This window comes from Chenopodium album, chromosome 5 (genome assembly GCF_948465745.1).
Source record: "Chenopodium album chromosome 5, dcCheAlbu1.1, whole genome shotgun sequence".
Taxonomy (NCBI): domain Eukaryota; kingdom Viridiplantae; phylum Streptophyta; class Magnoliopsida; order Caryophyllales; family Amaranthaceae; genus Chenopodium; species Chenopodium album.
This window is the reverse complement of record NC_137838.1, coordinates 48,676,735-48,682,907: the sequence shown is the minus strand read 5'-3', so window position 1 is coordinate 48,682,907 and position 6,173 is coordinate 48,676,735. Positions and strand designations below refer to the sequence as shown.

Below are 6,173 nucleotides of genomic sequence, written 5' to 3'. Positions count from 1 at the left end.
GCGTGCTTCCCTAGTGGTTCGACCCTTTAATTGCCGCTAACTAATTTAGTGTAGGTTTAGGATTTATAAATGATTTATTTGTTTAGGGTGGTAGCTTAACAACCTATCTAATCCCGATCAAATTTTGGCGCCGTTGCCGGGTAAGCGGCTTGTTTAGCGAATATTATTGCTTTTGTTAGAGTCATTTTGCTTTCTTTTCTTTTAGTTTTTTTTTTGTTTTATCATCCTTGTCATTGCTAATTGTTTACTTAGCTTTGGTGAATGCTTAGGATGTCTCAAGGAGCACCCTCACATCAAATTGACCACGAAATCAACCAAACCTTGAGACAAGTCCGTAGGCTTTATCAAGACGAGGGAAGAGGTTTTGGTGATATAGTTGATAGTGAGAGTGATACTTACTCTTCAAGTTCACCACGCGAATCAATGGCGGGACAAGAGAATGATGTCTTGTTTCGTGAGTTCGGAAATCCGGAGGATTATGAGCTCACGGGAGGGATTTTTCTACCCGTCACGGAAACCAACTTCTCAATCCATCCACAATATACTCGAATAGTCCAATCGGAGCAATTTTCCGGAAGTGCAAGTGAGGACCCTATTGAACATTTGGACTGATTCCTTGAATTATGCGCAATGATGCAAACCAATGAAGTGAGTCAAGACTACATTCGTATGCACCTTTTCCGGCAATCTCTTACCGGACGAGCAAAGAAATGGCTAAAGCAAGTAAAGCCTAACTCTCTCACAACATGGAGGGAGGTTGTAAAGGCGTTCTTGAAGCGCTTTATCTCTAAAGAGAATACCGCCGAAATGAGAAGCAAAATTGCATCATTTGAGCAAGAGGCCGATGAAAGTCTTGGTGAAGCATGGGAGAGATTCAAAGAGTTGGTGCAAGCATGTCCCCACCATGAGTACAATCAAGGGTTGCTCATGCGGTTTTTCTACGACGGATTGGAGCCCATGTCAAGAGCCAATTTGGATGCGGGGGCGGGTGGTCAATTAATCAAGATCCCTCAAAATCAAGTTGAAGCCACAATATAAGAGGTAGCAAAGAATTACTCTTGGGGGGGCCGAAGAAGAAACGCTCCAAAGAGAGGTGGTATTTACGAATTGGAGAAAGTTAATCAATTACAACATCAAATTGATCAACTAACAAAAGGGATTTCCAAATTGAACACGAGTGTGAATGCAAGCTCAAGTGGTGGAGCAAGCTCTTCTCAAGTTAACTCTTTCTCTTGTCAAAATTGTGGAGGAACGAACCATGACACATCCTATTGTGGAGGTTTAAGCCCCGAACATGTAGCGGCATACAACACAAGGCAAGAGGGATTTAGAGGAAGCGGCGGTGGAGTAGCTTGGAGACAACCACCACCCGGGTTTGTACCTCAACCTCAACAATGGAACCAACAAGCTCAACCTTCCTATAACTCCAATACTCAATATCAAAATGCACCTCCATCTCAACCCCAAAACCCAAGAGGAAGCTATCCAAGGAACAACCAATACAACAATCAAACCCAAGCACCTCAAAGAAACCATCAAGAACAAGCACCTCAAGCGGAGCTAACTCAAACTCAACTCCTCCAAGCCATGCATGCGCAAATGCAATATTTTGGGCAACAAATGCAAGAGATAAGAGCCCACAACAAGATGGTTGATTCACAACTAGCTCAATTGGCCGAGAGAACTCCTTTCAATTCACCATCCACTCTACCCGGACAACAACAACCTAACCCATCTCACAATCCAAAACCCGATACATGCAAGGCGATCACATTGAGGTCGGGAACTTCCTAAGAAGGACCAAATGAAGGGGATAGTGAGGAAAAGAAGGGAGGAGAGGAGAGTGTGAATGAAAACAAGGGAGGTGAGAAAGAAAAAGGTGATGAGATAGAAGGAGGTTCGGAGAAGAAGAAGATAGACAATGAGAAGACAACTTCAATTCCTAGTGAGGCTAGGAATCTTGATGGACCGGTTCCTTTTCTCGGTCGGCTTGCGGAGAGGAAGTTGAATGAGAAATTCACAAAATTTCTTAGTGTCATGAAGAATTTGCATATCAACCTCCCTTTTCTTGAAGTTATGACACAAATGCCATCTTATTACAAGTTCCTCAAAGATATTCTCACCAACAAGAGGAAGCTCAATGATGAGCTTATCACCCTTCCACATCAAGTGAGTGCTCCTGTCCAACATAGGATGCCCAAGAAGGAAAAAGACCCAGGAAGTTTCACTTTGCCGGTGAAAATTGGGAACATGGAAGCTAGGGGCGCCTTAGCCGATCTTGGAGCAAGTGTTAGTTTAATCCCTCTATCCATTGCTCAAAAACTCAACATTTAGATGATCCCTACAAGGAAGACAATTCAATTGGTCGATCGATCGGTGAAATTACCTTGTGGAGAGCTTGAGGATGTTCCAATTCAAGCGGGACACATCTACGTGCCTTGTGACTTTGTAGTGATGGATATGGAGGAAGATGTTAACACTCCTTTGATTTTGGGACGTGAAGCTCTTAAAACTTTGGGGGCGGTCATCAATTGCAAGAACAACACCATCACTTGTGAAGTGGCCGATGAAAAAATTGTCTTTGAATTTTCGAAGTTGCTCAAGGCCCCCATGGTTGAAAAATGCTATAGAGTTGATGTTGTAAATGAGGATCTAGATTGCTTGGGGAGGGTCGTGATGAGGACTCAAGATCCAATGATTGAAGCCCTTACATGCAAAGAAGAGTTCCACTCTCAAGAGGCTAAAGAATATGTCATGGCAATGGAGGAATCCTCAAAGGAGGAAGTTGAACAACAAGTTGAGGTCGAGCTTGAGTCCAAGGAGGAGAAATTGGAGGAGAGTTCTAAGCCTCCTCCCAAGGTAGAACTCAAACCCCTTCCCCCTTCTTTGAAATATGCTTTTCTTGATAAGGAGGGAAAATACCCTATTATTGTCAATGCTACCCTAGATGGTCTTAATTTGGAAAAACTTCTTGATGTTTTAAGGAAATATAGGGATGTGATAGGGTATAGCATTGATGATATTAAAGGTATTAGCCCTTCTTTATGCATGCATCGTATTCATCTTGAGGATGATTATTCCACCTCCATTGAACCTCAAAGAAGGTTGAACCCCCACCTTCAAGAGGTTGTGAAGAAAGAAATCTTGAAACTACGTGAAGCGGGAATCATCTATGCTATCTCCGATAGCAAATGGGTTAGCCCGGTTCATATGGTTCCAAAGAAGGGTGGAATGACCATAATCAAGGATGAAAAGGGAGAGGAAATCTCCACCCGGACGGTGACCGGGTGGAGAATGTGCATTGATTATAGGAGATTGAACAAAAACACCAAGAAATATCATTTTCCTCTCCCTTTCATGGACCAAATGCTTGAAAGGCTTTCTAACCATGCTTTCTTTTGTTTCTTGGATGGGTATTCCGGATTTTTCCAAATCCCTATCCATCCAAGTGATCAAGAGAAAACTACTTTCACATGTCCATATGGGACATTTGCATACCGAAAAATGCCATTCGGATTATGCAATGCTCCCTCTACTTTTTGAAGATGCATGACTTCCATTTTCTCTGAGATGCTTGAAAAAGAAATTGAGGTTTTCATGGATGATTTTAGTGTTGGTGGCTTGTCGTTTGACACTTGTCTTTTTATCCTTGAAAAAGTTTTGAAAAGATGTCAAGAGACGAGTTTGGTTTTAAATTGGGAAAAGTTCCATTTTATGGTTAAGGAGGGAAATGTCCTCGGCCATAAGGTTTCAAAAAATGGCATTGAAGTAGATCCGGCCAAGGTTTCGGTGATTAAAAAGTTTCCCCCTTCTACTTCCATCACGGGGGTACGGTCTTTTCTTGGGCATGCCGGTTTTTACCGGAGGTTTATCAAAGATTTTTCTTCAATCGCCAAACCCTTGACCTAACTACTAAAAAAAGAGGTTATTTTTTACTTTAATGAGGCTTGCCTTTAGGCATTTCGTAAGCTCAAGGAAGCTCTCATTTCTTCTCCCGTCGTGCAAGCTCCGGATTGGAGCTTCCCTTTTGAGCTAATGTGCGATGCTAGTGACTTTGCAGTAGATGCCGTTCTTGGTCAAAAGAAACAAAGAAAATCATGTGTCATCAACTACGCAAGTCGGACTCTAGATGAGGCTCAAAGGAATTACACAACAACGGAGAAAGAGATGTTGGCGGTAATGTTTGCATTCGATAAGTTTCGGTCCTATCTTATATGCTCAAAAGTTATCGTGTACACGGATCACATTGCGGTGCGGTATCTCATGACCAAGAAAGAAGCAAAGCCTCGCTTGATCCGTTGGGTTCTCTCTCTCCAAGACTTTCACATGGAAATGAGGGACAAGAAGGGAGCGGAGAACTATGTAGCGGATCATTTGTCTAGGCTACCATTTGAGAAAAAGGAGGATGTACCGATTAATGATGAGATAGGATTCGAGGCTCTCATGGGTTTGGTGTCAAATTCTACCCCTTGTTACGCGGATATAGCCAACTATCTTGCGTGTGGAGTCGTTCCCCCGGAGTTCTCTTCTCAACAAAAGAAGAAGTTTTTTAAGGAGGTGAGAAGATACTTTTGGAATGACCCATACCTATTCAAGCAATGTGGAGATGGCCTTTATCGGAAGTGCGTTCCAGATCATGAAATTCAAGGTGTTCTTGAGCATTGCCACTCACTACCATGTGGAGGACATGGTGGTGTTGACAAAACAGTGGCAAAAATCTCTCAATCCTTATTATGGTGGCCGACAATGCATAGAGACGCCCACCAATTCGTTGTGCAATGTGATAGATGTCAAAGGAGCGTAGGCATTACCAAGAGGGACGAAATGCCCCAACAAAGTATTCTAGAAGCGGAACCCTTTGATGTTTGGGGAGTAGATTTCATGGGACCTTTCGTTTCTTCTTGTGGGAATCTATATATCTTGGTAGCGGTCAATTATGTGACAAAATGGATTGAAGCCATACCCTCACCTACCAATGATCACAAGGTTGTGCTTAAGCTCCTAAAGAAGATCATCTTTCCTAGGTTAGGAGTTCCGAGGGTGCTAATTAGTGATGGAGGCTCCCATTTTGCCAAAAAGCAATTTGAAGCTCTTCTTAAGAGACATGGCGTTCATCACAAGGTTGGATTACCTTACCACCCTCAAACTCAAGGACAAGTGGAGGTCTCGAATCGTGAAATCAAAAATCTTCTTGAAAGGATGGTGAACAAATCAAGGAAAGATTGGTCTCTCAAACTTGATGACACGCTATGGGCTCTAAGGACGGCATACAAGACTGCAATCGGCACGACCCCCTATAGGTTGGTCTATGGAAAGGCTTGTCACTTGCCGGTTGAGTTGGAGTACAAGGCTTGGTGGGCCATTAAAGAGCTCAATATGGATTTATTGTTGGCCGGTGAGAAGAGATTGCTTAAGCTCAATGAACCTGAAGAGCTTAGAGATGATGCTTATGAAAGCTCAAGGTTATATATATAAGGAGAAGACCAAAAAGTGGCATGACCAACATATTCAAAACAAGAACTTTAAGGTTGGAGACAAGGTTTTGCTTTTCAACTCAAGGCTTCGTTTGTTTCCGGGTAAATTCAAGTAAAAGTGGTCGGGTCATTTTGTGATTTTAAAGACTACTCCTTATGGCTCCTTTGAGTTAGATGCGGATAGTAACAAGTTTATGGTTAATGGTCATTGTTTAAAGCATTACTTTTTCAAGGAAGAAGTTGGTATCATCGAATGTATATTGCTTGATCCTTTGGATCCCAAGCCTCCCACTTGAAGATTTTTTCTCATGGTCAAGCTAGTAACCTCATAAAGAAGCGCTTCTCGGGAGGCAACCCGAGTTTCTAACTCCTTTCTAAACTTTTTTTTAGAATATTCCGATTTCACTTTCTACTTTTTGAATTTGTATTTGAATTTGATTATTTTTTCACCTTTTTGGTTAATAGGTGTTTGGATGATGAAGGAACAAGGATTTTCTATTTCGAAGATGTGAGGATAAATCGAAATTACTTTGTGCGACCTTGTGCGCGCCATCTATGCGGGCGCGCAGTGTGACCTGTGCGGGCGCGCGTTCACTGTCAGAACCCGCACAGATTTATTTACAAATTAAAGCTTGAGGCAGAAAGTTTGTGCGACTTGCTATGCGACCTATTTGCGGGCGCGCATGGTCTCTGTGTGGG

General features: G+C 42.5%; 1 non-coding gene across 1 annotated transcript; it reads right to left on the bottom strand.

Moving 5' to 3' along the window:
• Positions 1–804: 804 nt before the first annotated feature.
• On the bottom strand, positions 805–912 carry LOC145633319 (small nucleolar RNA R71). Its single transcript, XR_014112652.1, has one exon. It is a non-coding gene; the product is annotated as a small nucleolar RNA R71 (small nucleolar RNA).
• Positions 913–6,173: the final 5,261 nt, after the last annotated feature.